This window comes from Phyllobates terribilis, unplaced genomic scaffold, assembly GCF_046119375.1.
Source record: "Phyllobates terribilis strain yellow unplaced genomic scaffold, ASM4611937v1 Scaffold_11__3_contigs__length_659146591, whole genome shotgun sequence".
NCBI lineage: Eukaryota > Metazoa > Chordata > Amphibia > Anura > Dendrobatidae > Phyllobates > Phyllobates terribilis.
This window is the reverse complement of record NW_027362771.1, coordinates 9,770,989-9,790,968: the sequence shown is the minus strand read 5'-3', so window position 1 is coordinate 9,790,968 and position 19,980 is coordinate 9,770,989. Positions and strand designations below refer to the sequence as shown.

At 40.7% G+C, this 19,980-nt stretch overlaps 1 protein-coding gene and 2 long non-coding RNA genes across 10 annotated transcripts in view; 2 read left to right on the top strand and 1 right to left on the bottom strand.

The window, feature by feature from the left end:
- TENM2 (teneurin transmembrane protein 2) overlaps positions 1-19,980 on the top strand; it is a 2,544,132-nt gene that overhangs the window by 63,963 nt on the left and 2,460,189 nt on the right. The gene's annotated exons all lie outside the window — the stretch shown is intronic.
- Positions 8,158-9,001, bottom strand: LOC141164963 (uncharacterized). The gene is made up of 3 exons (XR_012251002.1): positions 8,835-9,001; positions 8,581-8,754; positions 8,158-8,272 (listed from the first exon to the last, which is right to left on the bottom strand). It is a non-coding gene; the product is annotated as an uncharacterized lncRNA (long non-coding RNA).
- LOC141164962 (uncharacterized) lies at positions 11,408-11,961 on the top strand. Its single transcript, XR_012251001.1, has 2 exons — positions 11,408-11,536; positions 11,847-11,961. It is a non-coding gene; the product is annotated as an uncharacterized lncRNA (long non-coding RNA).

Genomic DNA, 19,980 nt, shown 5'->3' with positions numbered 1-19,980 from the left:
ATTTGGGGAGCCTCTGATGTACCTAAACAGTGGAAACCCCCCATAAGTGACTCCATTTTGGAAACTACACCCCTCAAGGATTTTATCAAGGGGTATAGTGAACATTTTGAACCCAGAGGTACAACACAGAATTAGGTCATCATATTGAATAAGTTGTCATGAGTCTTGAGTGCAAGTGCTCATTACTTGAGTTTGCATCGGGTACTCGGGTATGCACCATGTATCGCGAGTGCTCAAGTGACATGCTCAAGTCCCCGTCCGCATGTTTCACGGTTGTTAGACACCCAAAAAAAACATGAGGGGATCACTCGTGCATGCAGGCAATCCCCGCAAGGTTTTTTTGGCTGGATAACAGCAAAAACATATGGGGGAAGAGTCAAGCATACCCAAGTACCCGATGCAAACTCAAGTAGTGAGCACTTGCGCTCAACACTAATTGCCATCATTTTTTTTTCTTTACTTCTGAATAAATCCCAACCCCAACACAACCCTAACCCCAAGCCTAATTCAACCCCAATCCAAACCCTAGCCCAACCCTAGCCCAACCCTAAGCCTAGCACAACTCTAACCCTAGCACAATCCTAACCCTAGCGTTTATTTTTTACGCCGTTTCTCATGCGGTATAAGTGATTCGACGACTTAATTCTTCAGGTCGGTGCAAAGAATAGTTTTTGCATCACCATATTTTGAGAGCTTAAATTTTTCCATATTTCGGCCAACAGAGTCATGTGATGGCTTGTTTTTTGCAGGACAAGTTGATGATTTTATTGGTACAATTTTCGGGCATGTGACATTTTTGATTGCTTTCTATTCCGATTTTTGGGAGGCAAAATAAACAAAAAACAACAATTCAGGAACTGTTTTTGGGGGGGGGTTTTATGCCGTTCCGCATGTGGTAAAATTGATCAGGCAGCTTTATTCTTCGGGTCAGTACGTTTACAGCGGTACCACATTTATATATATTTTTTTATGTTTTGGCGCTTTTACACAGTAAAAACTATTTTATAGAAAAAAGAATTGTTTTTACATCGCTTTATTCTAGAGCTATAACTTTTTTATTTTTCGGCCGTTGGAGCTGCATGGCGGCTTGTTTTTTGCAGGACACGATGATGTTTTCAGCTGTACCATTTCTATTTACATGCGTCTTTTTTATCGCGTTTTATTCAATATTTTGTTTGGCAGTATGATGATAAAGCGTTTTTTGCTTCGTTTTTTTTACCGTGTTCACTAAAGGGATTAACTAGTCAGACAATTTTATAGGTCAGGCGATACCAAATATGTGTACTTTTACTGTTTTTTTCATAATAATATGTATTTATGGGTACAGTATATTTTTATTTTTTGGGGATTATTTTTTCACTTTTTTTATATTTTTACAATTTGTTTTGTTTGTTTTTTTTCACTTTCTGACACTTTTATTACTTTTTCACAGTGTCCCGCTATGGGACTTTCACTTTTTACATCTGATCTGCTGTATAGCATAAGAATGCAGCACCATCCCTGAGCTATACAGCCTGTCAGTGTTGCACAGGGAGAAATTACTTTGGTCTCGCACTGCGCATGACCAAAGTAGCTTCTTGCCTTCTGGTGACCCGGATCTTGTCATGACGACATTGGGTTACCATGACAACATCCGGGACCCAGCACAGACACCGCGGGACGCTGGATAGGACATAAGTATCGGTGCTTACCTCTCCACTTGCTCCCACAATGCTGCGATCGACTTTGATCTTGGCTTGGGCCAGAAAGGGGTTAAATGTGATGAGGTCCCTAAAAAAAACGTTTTTGTAAATTTTGTTGGAAAAATGAAAAATTGGTGAAATTTTAGTGAAACATGTTACTTTTTGCTCTTAAAAATTGTTAAACAGGTTAAAGATAAAAGTAAAGAACCTGTTTTACTTTATGAAAATTCAAAAACCATGTGCTCCATTTTGATGACATTCATACAAAAAATATAAGAGGATAAATACCACAGGACAAAATCGAAAAAGGATTTCCAAAAACTCACAAATGATGAATCAGACCCAAAGTCTCTGTGTAGTCCAGGTGTAACAAGTATTTGCTATCAGTCAAGGGAATGGACCATGTTTAAGTGATAATTATTGTTTGTGTTCCAACATCTTTTTTTACTAAGTTCAAATGGTGCGAAAACACAGCGGATTTTCAATTTGGTATTCTCTTGTGTAAAATCCGCTGCATTTTACAGTGCCAGAAAAGTGCATGAAATTTTTTGAAATCTCATGCACTTACTGTGAAATATATCTGCAGCATAAATTGATATGAGCTGCTGGTTGGAGATCAATAGCATGTCAATTCATGCTGCAGACGTCGGTGCAAATTTCACGCTTTTTTTCCAATGATATCTGCTGTCAGAGACCTGCAGCATAATACGTTCTGTATCAACATACCTTAAATCACTCATTTTGGTGTGCTAATTTGTTAACCAAAACTGAATTCAAGAACAAATTATATTAACTAAGATTTTCAGGCAGAATGCTAAAAAAGAATATTTTAAAGCTGCAACTTAATCTGATTTATTTTCAAAACCCAGTCTAAATTTCAAATACATTAAATAAACTGAGGGATTTGTTCCTACCACTTACAAACTGCTTATAAAATATACACATCAATACTCAACCATCAAGTTTTCATTTTCCAATGAATGGTAGTGTTGCAACAGCTGTTCGGTTTTGTTATGAACAAGTTGTTAATCAGAATTTTAGTGGGACTAAACTGTGGTTATTGAGCCGGCTGCATCCCAGTAATAGTTATAATCTAGCACCTAAAATTCAAGCTGAATGAGAGATATAGGAGCCTGGGGAAATCAGTCAGAGAGAAGTAGCAGGTGACAGCAGTTACTTAATGTAATGTCTTATTTCAATCCTCTCTATTCGCAAGTGATTGAGAACTGGTCAGACTGTAAAAAATGCCCAGCTGTAAAGAATGTGATACTTTGTGATTTCAATGAGTTGCTTTAAAATAGATAGCCAGCAGAACAATGCTTTGGAGATAAATTAGCACTCCTCTACATTATAATGTGCCTGTTTACTACTATGATGTGCAAATCCCATCTACAGCTATTTTAGACTCATTAATACTCCAAGGTCAGGGTTCTACTGCCACTATCACGTGCATTTTTATTAAACGTAACATTGTACAGTGAGGTTGCAGTCTACCATACCAGCAAATACACAATCACAAAAATCCAGCAATGTTTTTTTGTTATTATAACTTTTATGCAACTTTTTCAATTAAATTCTACATTATTATTATTATCTATTATTAGAGCATCATTGATTCCATAGTGCTGTACATGAGAAGTGGTTACATGCAGGATGCAAATATAGTGAAAAAACTAAGACCGGTTTCACACATCTGTATATTTCCGGTACCGGAAAAAACTGTACCGGAGATATCCATGTCCCATGTGTGTCACACGTGTGCCAACTGTGTGCCGCATCAGGATCACAAGTACCGGCGCTTGGGAATCAGTGTACAGTTAGCTCTGTTCCCAAGCGCCGGGTGCTGAACACTGCCCTCATCATGGCTCCCTGCTGGCACTGCAATCAGCACCAGCAGGGACAATGATGAGGGTAGCGTCTGCTCCTGCAGTGTCCACCTGTAAAAATAAAATCCTTATACTCACCTGTCCTAAGTGTCTCCTGCTGTAATCCATGTGACCGATCAGCAGAGAAGCCAGGGAGAATGAGCTGCTCCAGCGAGTGGGCCCAGAGTTACACTCAGTGAGTGGCAGAACACCGCTCCTGAGCTCAGCGCAGGTCCGGGGCCATTCCCCCTGGCTTCTCTGCTGATCGGTTGCATGGATTACAGCGGGGGACACTTAGGACAGGTGAGTATAAGAATTTTTTATCTTATTCTTATTTTTACAGGTGATCACTGTGGGAGCAGACACTACTACCCTCATCACTGTCCCTGCTGGTGCTGATCGCAACACTGGCAGGGAACCATGATGAGTGCAGTGTTCAGCACCCAGCGCTTGGGAACAGCGCTAACTGTAACGCTGATTCCCAAGCGCCGGTCTGCATGTTCAGTGTCTCCGGTATGTGTGGAAACACAAACATGTGAAAGAGCCCTAACAATGACAGACTAGTACAGAACATACAGGGCCCTGCCCTTGAGGGCTTTTACATACATTTGTGCATCTATACAATATTGCAATAAGATTTTAGTATATAGAAGACTAGTGTGCCAAATTGTGAGTAAAGTTATATAAAATTTTAAGAAAAAATCTAGTTCAATTGTTAGAAGTCTCAAGTTTAGGGAGCTCCAGCCTTAGGACTCAAGTGCACATCCATTTTGTTTATTAAAATCTCTAAGTTTTATGAAGCTGTAATACAGCATACAACATCAGAACAAGAAGAGTCCAATATTCAGAGCACATGGGACCTTGGGCTTTTGTAAAACTGGAGATATTGGGGACTCTATCACCTTCATTGCTCAGAACACTTTTTTGACCCAGTTGTTAAAACTACAACAGATCGAGAGAATCGACCACCATTAATGTAGGCTAATCTCTGCTGGAGACCTTCAATTATTGTGCTTTTAAAATAAAGACTTTGAAGTGCTTTACACAGAATCAAAGCATCTACTTTTTATGCAGGCAAGCATGAGTCAAAGAAGTTATCACATCCGCTTGTGTGTAGCTGCAGGCAGTTCCACTGTTTGCAATGGAGCACATCATTTTTGTGGATGATATTTTATCTGGTTTAGAACAGCAAAGTGTGCATATATTGCAATTGATTTTAACTTCTTCCAACCATAGCCGGTTTTCACCTTTCTGACCAGGCCTGATTTTTCAAATTGGACATATGTCACTTTACAGTAAGACGTGCTATTTTTGGAATGCTTCTCCCATTAATTTGTTGAGTTATTCTGTTTTTTGGTTTTTTTTGTAACATATTGTGTTTTTTGATAATGTTACATTTAGTTCGATATTATTTGCATTTATTTCTGAAAATTTTAGATGAAAATGTTGAAAAATTTGAGAAGGAAAGATATGGAATACGGCACTCTATAAATGAAATATTTATTGTCTTCAAACATAAATGTGCATTCAATCCAATTAATTGACGTTTCAGTCCTGTAGACCTTTATCAGATATACACTGAAATAATAAAGAATATATACATGAACGTTCAATACAACCTGACAAACAATAGCTTGCAAAGAAATGACGAAATAAAAATTATCAAAATAATTAAGGATATAAGATATAGTACAAACAATTGGTACAACATGGTAAGCATTTGTACAATGTAAAAAGACACATTGCAGCTCAATATACTATATAATTATTACCTAGAAGAATATTAGTTTCATACATGCATGAGAAAAAAGTATATTTGGTTCCGGCTCTTTACATTTCATATGGTTGCCTGTCAAAGACAAGTGGAGTGTAAGAAAGGGAAGTAATTGAGCTGATCTGCAAACACCCATCATAACAGTGCTTTAACAGGAAAATTGGCCTACAATCCCAAAGATCCCTGTACAGTGAAATCCTTTATGTAGTGAAGTATAAGACATATCCAAGATGAAAGTTATATACTGTCCCAAAGATTTGGAAGGAATTTAAATGCTCCTTGTTATATGCTAACAATTGCATATAATGAAATATAGAAATATCCAAGTGATCAGTTCATAATAGCAAGAAATAGTGCACAGAAGTATTGGATCGATCCCTTGTAAAGGAGCATACAGTATAAAGCTTAAAGGATAGTAGTGAATGTAATAGGCTGATTTACAATTGTACCTGCAAATTCAGGGAAGTAAGCACACACAGCAGGGTATCCGAATAGCACAAGGTATAAATGTATCTTGCAGGTATATACGCTTAATAAGTTACCAATGTTCATTCAAAATATAGTTGTCAAATCTTACTCCAGTTCATGGGAGTGTAGGCACCTGGTATGGAGAGAGTGCAGCGACCTTAGTCACTGATGTGGTCGGTTTTAGTGTCCCTGGCGTCCTCGCGGGGAATATATGGCAATGTGTCATTTTCACTTCCGGTCCGGTGCCAGAAGTGACGTATCGCTACTGGTTGCTATATAGCTCCGGGACTCACCTGGTCACGTAACTGAACTTACCTGGGACATGTGATGCAATTGCAGATCACATGGTCAGCTTGTGTACTAAGTGCATAGCTTTAGATGTGGAACCAATTGCTATATATTGTTAAGTATGCTGGGACATTACCATGTTTCTGAACCTGGGAATCCCTTGTGTACAGGAAAGGACACAAAGGGGGTACTATGTGGTATAATACAGGTAAATGAGGAGGACATAGAGGAAAAGAACTGCTACATAAGGGTTAGGACCCTATCCATGCACCTTCATTACCTAAGGAGTGCCATTCTTCCCTTCTTTGAAAATTTTGAGAAATCATGGTTTAGAGACTATGCCCCTATAATTTAATCATTGAGAGTTTGCGTGTCTCGTGCTATCACAATTAAACTGTTGCAACAAGTCAAAAGTGACACATTTTTGCTCTTATTGTACTCCTGCTGTGCCCAAGTATTCAGTTCTTCTTTTTTTTAAATCCAAGATACAGTTTTTGAAATAAGGGCTTTTTTAATTAGTGCTAATTCTTATGGTATTTATCAGGGGTCATTGCACGCAGAATTCTTGTAGGGTATGCTTTGCAAAATGTTCCTATGAATGCTGCACTCTTGGTAAAGACCTTAAAAATAAGCAGTAAAAAAAGCTATAAATCTCTGTAACTGTATGGCACATTAAAAAAAAGGAATACTCAGGGGAGCGGTAGGAATAAGGTAAGAGCTAAAACTAGCCAATTTTGAACTGTTGTCAGGTCCTCTTCAAGTAACCGTGCCTTCCAGTAATAACACTTTGAAGTTCTGAGCAAGTTTTTTTAGCTCCATTAAATTCTGCCTGGTGACTTTACTCCTGCTAGAGCGGATCTCACCCCTGGCCAGTATACACCCATTTTAGGCTTTATAGACATACAATGTGTCCGATTATGCTAATGACACTCTGATCAAGCTTTGATCCAAGTTTGATCAGAGTGTGAGCTTACTGTGATCAGTTTCTCTTGGATGAGAGAATTGTAGCACACTCTGAGGTGCATATCGAGAACAAAATTTCTCCATCCTTTAACGATAACTTTGTGGGAATTATGTACAGTAGGTAGCGGGTACACAAATTTATGAACGTTTCCTTCATCATACAGAGCATCTTCACACACACACACACAGTCTCTATTCCTTTCTCTTTACTCATTTGTTCTCTACCACTACTGTTTCACTCTGTAGGGCAAAACACAATACCAACACTATTATTGTATGTCACAGTGGGGATATGTGTGCAGTTTGTCCATCTCCTTACACATGGAAGTCACATGGACCCATTATAGCCAGTGTGACAGTGCACATGGTCGATTTTCCATGCTGACCCATAGCTAACGTGGAAAAAAAATCCGCCTCCAAGAGGCCCAATGAGCCATAATATCATCAGTGGAAGAGCATTAGTTGGAATTTTTACAGTCAGATTTTACCAGATTCTTGAAGATTAATATAACAAGTATAGCATTAATTTCAAGATAATTGTATTTTAAGAGTAAATTTCTCTTTTATTTTCTGTCAGCTTATAACAATGTAAGGGAACATGCCCCAAAGCACTTTTTCTGTAACTGTCAGAATATAAATGAAAATTTATAGCATAGGGTGACATTCTAACTTTAAAATTGCTTTTGGAGTTTGTTTTCTAATGTCTTAGATGATCAAGATTAGAGTTACATAAAAAATATTTTTTAACTAATATGTTCTAAAATATGCATGTCCATAAAAATGGAAAATAAACAATTTATGCAAATATTTATTATCATAGCCAAGCCACTTTAGAATGATTTTGTACTTGGATTAAGACATTTTTTGAGCTATTGGACATTATGATAGTCCCAAATATTTTTATCAGCCATCCCAACCCAGTTATCGACTCCTGCAGGTCCCACACCCTTCGGCCTCATTCAGATGTTTGTTTTTCACATACGCAGTCTGTGGTTTTCATGGATAGTAAATAGAAAATTAGCGTGCACACTGTCAAATAGAGTTGAGGTGCAGATGCAATGGACTGGAAATGTCCTCAAATCCCGTAAAAATTAATTCATCGCACACTCATAGGAAGTTTTGCTTTTTAGTGCCAATTTATTTATACAAATGAAATGTAGAAAAAATAACAGTGGTGAAGGCGACAATAGGTAGACGTTTCGGCCACACTGGCCTTATTCATTAAGTCGCTACTGCAAAAAAGATAAATAGCATGATGAGAAAAAAATATAACAAAAGATGCATAGTTGAAAGTCATACATAAGAATACATCTCGGTTGACACTGAGTTACGAAAGAGGTAGGTAACGGAATAGACGGTGTCAAAAAAAGGGAGGAGGAGAAAGGGGGGGATGGAAAGGGGAGGGAGAGAGGAGGGGGGTTGGGGTGGAGGGCTGGGATAGGATGGAGGCAGAGGAATATTATATACAAATAAAAGCAGTTAAAAACAGGCAAGGTATACCAGGGGGAGCACAGGTATTTGAGTATAGGGGGTTCCTTACTTGTATCAAGTTTATTTTAGCAGGAAGGCACCATAGAAGGTAGAGAGCAGTTCCAGTCAGAAGCTGCAACAATGAGGGGATACGGATCAGTATCATGAGGCATGGGGTAGAATGCCTAAGTTAGTGGATATAAGTACCTTAACAAAAGACAGGGGTTCATCAGCCTGTGGAGAGCTAAAATAGAAGTATTGCCGGTTACCAGTGCTGTCAAAGGGTTTATATAAGGGGTAAAGCCCATAGGGGTCAATAAGTACCTGCAGTTCCTGTATCAGGGGTGTCTCTAGATGGGGAGTCCCATAAATGGTAGAAGTGGAGGGTACAGGCAGCGTTCCCAGGTTAGGCTGTTGGTAGTGTGGGAGTCAGGCTGCCTTATGTACACAGTGCTGCAGGAAGTGCGTCATCAGGGGGCGTGTCCCGGAAGTTGCATGTTGCTGGTTCGTCATGTGACAGTGGTTGTTTATTGGTAGCCATGGTAACCAACCACATCGCACTGTGTAGGGGGTTGTAGTGAGAGAGGGAGTAACTGTGGGCGTGTACAGAGTCACAGAGCTCTGCATGGAGGGCTGAACTGGGAGTAGCAGTAGGATATACAGAGGAATGACGTGCTGTGAGCAGGTCACATGTGGGAGGTGATGCATGCAGGTTATCATGGTGCTGCGACCCTGATATTTGCAGTGTATGAACTGACCCATCATGGCATAGAAGCACAGAGTTTAGTAACCCACAGCAATGGTATGGTAACAGGTAGGAGGTAATGTAAAGTAACCCTATATATTGGGGAGTGACATGCTATGGCAAGTAGGGACGATTCTCCTGAATAATTATGCACAACATGCTATATGGTATAAATACCCATAGGGAGGTAGAGAGAGAGAGAATGTCAGGTAATGCCTGTCACAATGTAAAGTGGGGGTGGAAAGGGGGGTTATTGGTCATGCGTATAAAGACGAAGCGGTAGTGGGGTAGTAGGTACTCACCCGAAGGAAGTGGGATTTTTCAATGGGTCTGTAAAAGAAGGAGTGCGTTAGAAGGTCCAATTTAATATACTATTGAATCCCCAAGGGGGTGATTTGTCAGGTATATATACCACTATGTAAAGTGGGGGTGGAAAGGGGGGTTATTGGTCATGCGTATAAAGACGAAGCGGTAGTGGGGTAGTAGGTACTCACCCGAAGGAAGGGGGATTTTTCAATGGGTCTGTAAAAGAAGGAGTGCGTTAGAAGGTCCAATTTAATATACTATTGAATCCCCAAGGGGGTGATTTGTCAGGTATATATACCACTAAGAGGGAACACGTTAGTAAGTCCAATTTATTTCACCATGAGAATTTGGAAGGTATGTATCCCACTAGGAAAAAGAGTATGTCAGTAGGTCCAATTTATTTCCCTATTGAGTCCCCCAGGAGAGAGGGTTTGCAGGGTATAGATCCAGTAGATCTCACGTTGTTTGAGAAGCCTGATATGGTTACCACCCCGTCTGGGTCTGGCTACGTGTTCTAAAACCTGAAAACGGAGTTGGGCAACGGTATGCTTTGCTTTAGAGAAATGGTCAGGTAGTGGGAGCCAATTTTTACTGCAGCGGATTGTGGATTTATGACTTGCAATCCCGTCACGTACGTGCTGTGTCGTCTCTCCTACATAGAGTAGGCCGCAAGGGCACTTGATGACATAAATGACGAAGTTGGAATCGCATGTGAAGAAGCCCTTGATTGGATAACTCTTTCCTGTCCTGGGGTGGGTGACAGAGTCGGATTTAATGATATTAGAGCAGGCGGCACAGTTGAGACAGGGGAATGTCCCGTTGCGACGGGTATTGAGTAAACGTTGGGGTGGGAGTGTCCGTGTGCTGCCAAGGTCTGCTCTAACGATTTTATCCTTAATGTTGCATGTTCTCCTGGTGCACATAAGAGCCGGGGTTGAAAATGCTGGAATCTCTGGGTAGGCTTTGGAAAGAAGGGGCCAGTGTTTTTTGATGGTGACGTGTAACTTACTAACGTGTTCCCTCTTAGTGGTATATATACCTGACAAATCACCCCCCTTTCCACCCCCACTTTACATTGTGACAGGCATTACCTGACATTCTCTCTCTCTCTACCTCTCTATGAGTATTTATACCATATAGCATGTTGTGCATAATTATTCAGGAGAATCGTCCCTACTTGCCATAGCATGTCACTCCCCAATATATAGGGTTACTTTACATTACCTCCTACCTGTTACCATACCATTGCTGTGGGTTACTAAACTCTGTGCTTCTATGCCATGATGGGTCAGTTCATACACTACAAATATCAGGGTCGCAGCACCATGATAACCTGCATGCATCACCTCCCACATGTGACCTGCTCACAGCACGTCATTCCTCTGTATATCCTACTGCTACTCCCAGTTCAGCCCTCCATGCAGAGCTCTGTGACTCTGTACACGCCCACAGTTACTCCCTCTCTCACTACAACCCCCTACACAGTGCGATGTGGCTGGTTACCATGGCTACCAATAAACAACCACTGTCACATGACGAACCAGCAACATGCAACTTCCGGGACACGCCCCCTGATGACGCACTTCCTGCAGCACTGTGTACATAAGGCAGCCTGACTCCCACACTACCAACAGCCTAACCTGGGAACGCTGCCTGTACCCTCCACTTCTACCATTTATGGGACTCCCCATCTAGAGACACCCCTGATACAGGAACTGCAGGTACTTATTGACCCCTATGGGCTTTATCCCTTATCCAAACCCTTTGACAGCACTGGTAACCGGCAATACTTCTATTTCAGCTCTCCACAGGCTGATGAACCCCTGTCTTTTGATAAGGTACTTATATCCACTAACTTAGGCATTCTACCCCATGCCTCATGATACTGATCCGTATCCCCTCATTGTTGCAGCTTCTGACTGGAACTGCTCTCTACCTTCTATGGTGCCTTCCTGCTAAAATAAACTTGATACAAGTAAGGAACCCCCTATACTCAAATACCTGTGCTCCCCCTGGTATACCCTGACTGTTTTTAACTGCTTTTATTTGTATATAATATTCCTCTGCCTCCATCCTATCCCAGCCCTCCACCCCAACTCCCCCCCTCCTCTCTCCCTCCCCTTTCCATCCCCCCTTTCTCCTCCTCCCTTTTTTTGACACCGTCTATTCCGTTACCTACCTCTTTCGTAACTCAGTGTCAACCGAGATGTATTCTTATGTATGACTTTCAACTATGCATCTTTTGTTATATTTTTTTCTCATCATGCTATTTATCTTTTTTGCAGTAGCGACTTAATGAATAAGGCCAGTGTGGCCGAAACGTCTACCTATTGTCGCCTTCACCACTGTTATTTTTTCTACATTTCATTTGTATAAATAAATTGGCACTAAAAAGCAAAACTTCCTATGAGTGTGCGATGAATTTATTTTTACGTTTTCATGGATAGAACACGTACCCATTATAATCTATGGAGCTGTTTACATGTTTGTGGTTTTTGCGGACCGTATTTCATCACACATACCAAGTTCCATGGATGTAATCAATGTACAGTCCATGTGCTGTTTGTGATTAACATTGTAGTGAATAGGAGAAACTTTGTAATGTATTCATTTATTTTCTCATATGAGAAAATCATTGATTGTAAAAACTGACACACTGACCAAACACTGATGAACATTGGATGAAAAACATATTGATGTATTAAAAATAAAGACGAATGCAACGCATATGTTAAAAAAATGGATGTAATTACTTTCAAATGCATTTATTTGTCTCAGGTTTACAACAGATCAGTTTCTTGCTTACAATATAAAACGAGGGGCTGTTAAAAATTACAAATACACAAATACGTGGTGTGAAATATACAGAAGAAAGAACACACATACATAAGACGTGATCAGGATGACGTAATTAGCACTGTGGTGTCTATAAGCCAAAGTTTAACTCCTACATTCTTTCCAACTGACTCAACAATATTAATTAGAAATAAAAAAAAATTAATGATGGAGTTTGGAATTAGTACATTTCTACAAACTTGGACTCTACCAAAAACTAGTTTTGACTCCACAACTCCAACTCCACAGTCCTACATGTGATTGGACATGCCATATTTTTGGATTTACACAGTATCCAAAAAATGGTCCATATGATATGCAGAGAAGAATGCAGAAGCACAGTTATGGCCTCATGCACCTCTAAGAGACCCCATTGCACACATCTGTATTTTCATAGCTGTAATTTGGCAGTGTCACAAGGCCTTTGCTTGGGCTAATACCTGACTAGTATATTTTCAACCCAATTTTTGTGTACTGTTCTTTTAAGTAAAGATAATGAAGATTATTGTGAATTTACCTAATGCAGTGCTATGCATTAATTTATTATATTAGCAAGTTGACTATATAGTTCTGACATGATTTTAGTGTAATAAATATTCAAGTAGCATTTTAATTGGATTTATTGAGATATATTTTATTTGGTCAGCCAGTTAGGCAATTTATTTTACTAAACCAAAAATCTCCCTGACACTTCTACCCCTCACACATATTACTGGCATTGATTCTAAGAAGCCGTTCTATTGTTTAATCTTGGGAACAATTGCATGATCAAACATCCACACACTCACCCACAGCTCTCATTGTTATATTGGGAAATTCAGCTCACCATTACACATTTCTTTCTTTCTTTTTAATGTATGGTTGTATGCTGCAGTGTTAACACCTGATTACTAATAGGTTTTCAAATGCAAGCCTTTTCTTTCTTGTATAATGTATCCTGTTTATTGCAAAGCAACAAGAGGGTATTATACAAAATAAAGCCAAATTTTAGTGTAATTACAGGGGAACAGCAGTCTTAACCCCTTAAGGATCGAGCCACTTTGTACGTTAATGACTGGTCTCATTTTTACAATCTGATATGCTTCAATTTATATGGTAATAGCTGTGGAACACTTCAATGTTTCCCAGTGATTCTGAAAATGTTTTTTTTGTGACATGTTGGACTTCATGTTAGTGGTAAATATTGGCCTATATGATTGGGGTTTATGAAAATATTGAAAATTTGACAAAAAATTATAAACTTTTACAATTCAAATTTTTACGTTTTTTGCCCTTAAATCAGATGGTTATACCACACAAAATAGTTAAGAAATATAATTTCCCCAATGTCTACTTCACATCAGCATCATTTTTGAAACATAATTTTTTTTTGTTAGGAAGTTAGAAGGGTTAAAAGTTTATCTGAAATTTTCCCAACAAAATTCACAAAACCTATCTTTTTAGGGACTACATCATATTTGAAGTGACTTTGAGGGGCTGAAAATACCCAAAAGTAACACAATTTTAAAAACTGCATCCCTCAAAGTGCTCAAAAGCACATTCAAGAAGTATATTAACCCTTTAGCTGCATTACAGGAATTAAAAAAATGTGGAAGGAAAAAATGAAAATTTTACTTTTTCCTACAAAAATGTTGTTTTAGCCCAAATTTTTCATTTTCACAAGGGTAACAGGAAAAAATAGACCATAAAATGTTTTGTGAAATTTCTTCTGAGTACGCCAATACCCCATATGTGGTGGAAAACTACTGTTTGGGCACACGGCAGGGCTCAGAAGGGAAGAGCACCATTAGACTTTTGCAGCGCTAAACTGTCCAGAATAAATAGTGAATGCCGTGTCGTGTTTGCCGAGCCCCTGATGTGCCTAAACAGTAAAAACACCCAACAACAACGATACCCAATATGTGGGGAAAAATTACTGTTTGGGAGCACGGCTGGGCTCAGAAATGAATGAGCTTCATTTAACTTTTGGAGTGCAAAATTGCTGGGATAGATATCGGACGCCATGTCGCATTTTCAGTGCCCCTGATGTGCCTAAGCAGTGGAAACACCCCACAAATGACCCAATTTTGAAAACTACACCCCCCAAGGAATTTATTTAGAGGTGTGGTGAACACCTTAAACACACAGGTGCTTGACAGAATTTTATAATGTTGAGCTGTGAAAATGGAAAAATATATTTTCCCATGAAAATGGGAAAATATTAAATTTTCACAAAGGTAACAGGAGAAAATTGACCACACATTTTGTTGAGCAATTTCTCCTGAGTAAAGAGATACCTCATATATGGTCAGAAACTCTTATTTTGGCACACAGCAGGGCTTGAAAGGGAAGGAGCATTATTTTATTTTTGGAGTGAAAAATTGGTATAGATTGCGGATGCCATGCCACATTTGGAGAGCCGCCAAGGTACCAAAACAGCACAAACCCCCACAAATAACGTTATTTTGGAATCTACACCTGATGAAGAATTCCTCTAGTGGTGTAGTGAGCATTTTACATTTTTCCACAAAAATGTTGTTTTAGCCTCAAGTTTTTAATTTTCAGAAGGGGTAATAAGAGAAAATGGACCACAAAATCTGTTACACAATGTCTCCTGAGTTTGGAAGTATGGCAATGCCCCATATGTGGTCATAACCATTTTTAGGCACAGTGCAAAGCACAGAAATGAAGGAGCACCATATCGGAGTGCAGATTTGCCTGGAATGGTTTGCTGGTGCCATGTCCTATTGGCAGAGCCTCTGAAGTGTCAGAACAGCAGGACCCTCATAAGTGACCCCATTTTACAAACCACATGTCTTAATAAAATCATCTAGTGGTGCAGTGAGCATATTGAGACCACATGTGTTTCACAAAATTTTATATAATTGAGCAGTGAAGAAAGAAAAATTAAATATTTACCACTATAATGTTGTTTTCGCCCCAGATTTTACATTTTCACATGGGAAAATAGGCAAACATTACTTCATAATTTGTTACACAATTTATCATGATTGTGGCAATACTCAATATGTGGCTGTACGGTACTGTTTGACCACATGAAGAGACTTGGGAGGGAAGGAGAGCCACTTGACTCTTGGACAACAAATTTTCATAGAATAGTTTGTGGACTCTATATAAAGAGCCTCAAAGTGCCAGAAGAGCAGAATCCCCCTCAATTGACCCCAATTTGGAAATTACATCCCTCTGGGAATTCATCTACAGGTGTAGTGATGATTTTGACTCCATTGGTGTTTTCCAGAAATGAGCAGCAATGGACGTTGCAGAGTGAAAATGCAAATATGTCATTATAGTGCCGTACATTGCAGTGCCCATACATTGTAGTGCCCAGTCAAGGGTGGATTAAGAGTAGCAAGGGCCCTAGGCAGTTTAGAAGGTGCAGCCCCCCCCGCCCCCACACACCCCCACACACACCCACACACACACTTGATGTATCACATGTCACATGATCCCCTGTGATACATCATGTGATAGTTCACGTGAAATTAATTTGGCACAATTTTAATATATAAATTATAATAATTTTTTTTAGGCTGTGTGCCCACGATGCGTTTTTTAAGTGTTTCCACAGAGGCAATACCGATGCAGAAACGCTTAAAAAACGCTTGGTAGAAGGTCTGCCATGTTCCCTAATGATAATCCGCATGTGCTGTGCACATGCTGTGGAAATTTCCGCAGCTGATTATTATTGCGGAAAAATCCGCAGCACTACCAATTATTTGACGGAAGCGCAGCGTTTTCTCTGCCATTGACTTGCATTGGAATGCATGGAATCCGCATCACTGGATCTGTAGATGCGGATTCCATGCGTTTCAATGTGCGGATGGTACCCGGGTTTGGAGAAGAGGAGACTCTCCTCCGGACCCGGGTACCATAGAACCTGTAAAAAAAAGAATAAAATAAAAAATAAATATTATAATTAACTTCTGATGGCCCCCGATGTCTTTATCCGATGAGTCCTGGCTTGCCGGCAGCTCGCGGTAGACTAAAGTAGACTAAAGGACCTGTGGTGACGTCATTTAGTCATGTGACGGGTCACGCGACCGCTGACGTCGGCAGGCCATCAAAAGGTAAGTATATATTTATTTTTTATTTTTTACCATTCTTTTATTGTCACACTATATAAATCCATGCCGGTTGCATGGATTTTTATAGTGTGACCAAGTTGTCAAGTACTTTTCCAAGTGATGCTAAAATCGCTTGGAAAGTGATTGACAACCCGCATGCAGAAATGCATGTGAAGAACGCTTCACATCCGCTTGTCCCTGGCAGGAAAAATGCATGTACAATAAGCATGCATTTTTTCTGCCAGGGAGATGCAAAAACGCTCAGGAAAAATCCAGAGCATTTCTGCATCGTGAGCACATAGCTTTACATTAATTGTATGACTTAATATTGAGCACACGTAGCCATCTATACACAGCAGGAGGCCGCACGTAGCCATCTATACACAGCAGGAGGCCGCATGTAGCCATCTATACACAGTGGGAGGTCGCACATAGCCATCTATACACAGCGGGAGGCCGCACGTAGCCATCTATACACAACGGGAGGTCGCACGTAGCCATCTATACACAGCGGGAGGCCGCACGGCGCCATCTATACACAGCAGGAGACCGCCCGGCACCATCTATACACAGCAGGAGGCCACACGGCACCATCTATACACAGCAGGAGGCCGCACATAGCCATCTATACACAGCGGGAGGCCGCACGCAGTCACACACACACGCAAACATATACAGACATATACATACACGCATTTACACATTTGAAACACAAAAATACATATAAACAAACATCTCACAATGATATCTGCCTGCACTCACTCACTCACACACACTCACCATCCCCAGGCTCGGCTCCAGTCCTCCAGCTCCTCTCCGGTGCGTGACATCACACTAGCAGACACGGCCGCGCACAGGGCCGTGTCTCCTAGCAGTGACGCGGCCGGGCCAGCACACAGGGAAGTTAACAGGTGCAGTGCTGGCCCGGCCGAAGAAGAAGCAGCGGGCATGCACCGCTGCTGGGGAAGGGTCCGGGGGCCCCCCCGCCACTGTCTGCCGGTATGTGCCGTGGCGCCGCACAAATTATAATGAGGGCAATCTGGCCATGGACCCCCGGAGCCCCGGGCCCCCTGGAGCCCCGGGCGGTAGCCCAGATTGCCCTCATTATAATCTGCCTATGCGCCCAGTACATTATGCCCAGTTGGTGCTTCTGTAGACATGTACCCAGCAGATTTTGCTGGTTTTTATTGGTGGGAGTCACATCACTTTCCAGAGCCATTGTGCTATCAGTAATGTGAAAGCCCCCTATACTTCTGTTAATAGATGATGGACCTGAGTAGGGACTTGCTTTTTGTGGGTCGAGAGATGCTTTTATTGGTGGCATTTTGAGGTACAGAACATTTTGGATAAGTTCACATTTATCCTGTGTTCTACACTGAGCATTTATATCTGGATTTCCATCTAAATCTACAAAATAAATGATTTGGTTGAAACCCCCGAGGGATCTATCAACTAATGAGGCAGCAGCATTACTCTGGATTTTGTCTGGCTTCTGTTCTGCAGTATGCGACTTTTAAGAGGTGGACTAAACTGTAGTCAACAGCGCTTTTTTTCACGCCTAAAGACAGGCACGGCTAGATTATAGGCCAGACAGAGTCCAAAGTGTCTCCATCTATAGGGCATCTTCCACCGCTGGTTCCATTTGAATCACGTATTTCAGAGATTCACATGGAAGAGCTCATCGTAGAGTGCAGGATAAATATGAACCGAGCCTTACTGTGATCTTTGTAAGGCAGAATAAACAAATCAACAGCAGGTGAAGAATTGGTTTTATACATCTTTTTATGCTGTTCCTCATGTGGTATAATTGATTAGACAACCTTATTCTTCGGGTTGGTCTGATTACAGAGATACCAGATTTAAATAGTTTTTTTTAGGTTTTGCTGATATCACACACAAAAAGATTATTTTATTTACAGAAACAAGTTTTTGCATCGTCATATTTTGATAGCTATAATTTTTCAATATTTCTGCCGACAGAGTCATGTGGGGGTTTGTTTTTTGCTCGACGAATTGAAGTTTTCATTGGAAACCATTTATGGGCACATAATATTTTTTGATCGCTTTCTATTCTGATTTTTAAGAGGCAGAATGAACAAAAAACAGAAACTCAGAGATGGTTTTTAGGTTTTTTTTTATGCCGTTCACTGTGTGGTAAAAGTGATAAAACAGCTTTATTGTTTGGGTCAGTACAATTACTGCGATACTACAGTTATATCATTTATGTTTTCTCACTTCTACACAATAAAAACTATTTTATAGAATAAATATTGTTTTTGCATCGTTGTATTCTGAGAGCTATAGCTTTGTATTTTTTCCACCGATGGAGCTGTATGGTGGCTTGTTTTTTGCAGGACAAGATGTTTTTAGCGATACCATTTTTATTTATATTTGTCTTTTTGATCACGTTTTATTCCACTATTTATTTATTCCATTATTTCAATATTCCATTATTTTTCCAGCGGCATGATGGAAAAGCATCGTTTTTTGCCACTTTTTTTATTTATTTTTTTATGGCCTTCACTGTAGGAGTTAAAGGGGTTTTCCCACAAACAAAAGTTAATTTTAATCAATGGCTGTGTCTGATCATGTACGGAACATGGCCTGATCATGTACGGAACATGGTCTGATCATATTACAGCTCCTGCGCAGGGGAGGAAGCAAAATATAATACAGACATTACAGCACGGGATTAGCCCACTCATTCTCACAACCTTCTAAATGCCGCTATTGCAGCATCTGGGGGGGTTGATCAGCCAGGGGTGGAGCTGGAACTAGCTGTTACCGGCTAGAGCTCGTCTGTAAGCTGCGCCGAGCTCCTGGGGGTGATTAGAGTTGAGCCACCCCCGTAGTGTTCGAGTTCGGTTCGGTTCGTCGAACACCCGTATGTTCGTCGAACACCGTCGAACACCGTTACAACCAATGGCAGGCAAACAAAAACACATAGAAACACATAGAAAACACCTTCAAAGGTGTCCAAAAGCTGACAAACTGCTCAGAAGACACAACTAACACATGGAAAAGTGACAAGTACATATAGTCATGTGAAAAGAAAAGTGGTGGAGGAGTAAAAGGAGGGGGAGACACAGATATAGGCATGTCATGCCCTTCTAAAACCAAAAAAGTGCGAAGCTGACACGGCCAGTCCGTTCCTACCCGTGCGACCTCCGTGTCGCCGGGTTTGTGCCAGAGCTGTGGTGGACCCAGACAGCCAGCCCCCCTCTCCCAATACTGGTGCCTGTCCGCTGGTGGGTCGAGCGAGCCCCCCTGCGGTGTTGGCAGGTCAAAGCTTTTTAATTTAAATTGTCTCTGTAATTTGAGTGAGTACACTTTAAATCCTTTTACAAGGATCTATTGGAGGGCAAGTCTGATGCCAGCAGCCGCGGGAATTCCAGCTCCTGTAGGGTCCACTAAAGCTCCTGCAGTTAAAAAGCTTTTATAAGGATCGAGCTCGGCGGTCCACCACAAGGCGTCCTACCGCCAGTCCCAGCCCCTGTGCCTTGGGGTGCCTCCCCGATGC